This window comes from Limulus polyphemus, unplaced genomic scaffold (genome assembly GCF_000517525.1).
Source record: "Limulus polyphemus unplaced genomic scaffold, Limulus_polyphemus-2.1.2 Scaffold5839, whole genome shotgun sequence".
NCBI lineage: Eukaryota > Metazoa > Arthropoda > Merostomata > Xiphosura > Limulidae > Limulus > Limulus polyphemus.
The window spans coordinates 1-1,692 of record NW_013671449.1 but is presented as its reverse complement, the minus strand read 5'-3'; positions in this window follow the sequence as shown (position 1 = coordinate 1,692).

Here is a 1,692-nt window from a genome sequence, read left to right as displayed (position 1 = left end):
AAACAGACAAGTTCACGAATAATTAATGTTTATTTTATTTTTCTTCTATTACTGTTGTTTTCATTGCATAATATTTTAAAGTTGCTAATGTTAATTGGATGTTGATTCGTTGTGCTATGTTCGTAAATGTGTGATGGAAGATTGTTGTGTTCTTTGATCCTAATGTTTATGTTGCGTCCTCTTTCGACTATATAAGTGCTATCGCATTGATACTTGTAGGTACTTCCACTGTTGAAGTTGTCAGAATAAACCTTCCTTACATGATCTTTGATTTTACTGCACGGTTTTTGAATAAAAGTAGCTTTGTTGTTCAATTTGTGTTTTAGTTTATGCTTGTTTCCAATCCAAATGTTAATAATGCTTTTGGTTACATAGCCATGATATGGTAAGACACCCATTAGTGTGTTCGAGTTTGCGCATTTTGTTTCCTTTATGGAGTTTATGCTGTTTTCCCTTTCTTTTTCCTGTTATTGAATTTGTTTATATATTTGGCTAAGGTTCTAGTGACAATGTGTCAGTAAATGTGTCAGATATTGACTCTAGTTCATGCCGTAGAGTATTGCTGCTGCGTGTGTTGAATGCTGTGCTGTAAACGTATGATAATGTCCAATTTTTTGTTGAGTTGAGTGGACTGAGTCCCACTTTATATGGTTGTTATCATTACCAGATTTGTGGGAGATTTTCTTGTTAAAACTGTTGGAGTTTCTCTATATTGTTATGTTCATGTCATTTAAAACCTAGTATCCATTCTCTTCTTCATTAGTGAATTTGATGTTAGAGTGAATGTTGTTTACGTATTGTAGAAATGACTGTTTATGGTTTTTATCTTCAAATCCACAAAATACATCGACGTATCTAAATCAGTGTTTGGGAGGGTGTAGAGCTGTGTTAATGGCCTGACTTTCTATTTTGTTGATAAACAATTCACTTAATCCAGGTGACAGAGGGCTGCCCATTCAAAGTTCATTTTATCCAAAAACCGAGCACTAAAATCAAAGATCATCTGAGGAAGATTTATTCTGACAAGTTCAACAATGGAAGTACCTACAAGTATTAATGCGATAGCACTTATATAGACGAAACAGGACGCAACATAAACATTAGGATCAAAGAACACAACAAACCTCCACAACGAATCACCATCCAACTAACATTAACAACTTTAAAATATTATGCAATGAGAACAACATTAATAGAAGAAAAATAAAATAAACATTAATTATTCGTGAACTTGTTTGTTTGAATTGAATTTATGCACAAAGCTACACAGTGGGCTATCTGTGCTCTGCCCACCACGGGTATCGAAACCCGGTTTCTAGCGTTGTAATCCCGCAGACATACTGCTGTGCTACTGGAGGGCTATTCGTGAACTAAAACTTAATTTAAATGAAAACACAGGAGTCACCCTATATTATTTTCTAAACAAAATGCTCTCACAGTATTTCACACAATCGACGACAGTTACCTGCTGATAGTCACACTAGTGGTCGAAACGTTCCAATAAAGTTAAATAAAAAATACAAATAAACAAGTCACTCAAAAGCTGTATCACTGGACTTTTATTACTGAAGTTTTGCTCCAAAATCGAGTTTAAGTTAGAAGAAACACCATGTTTTATAGGTTTTAAAACATTTTATATTTTGCATACAAGTATTGTTGCGTCATCGAGGTCACGTGACTAGTGTGACGCCA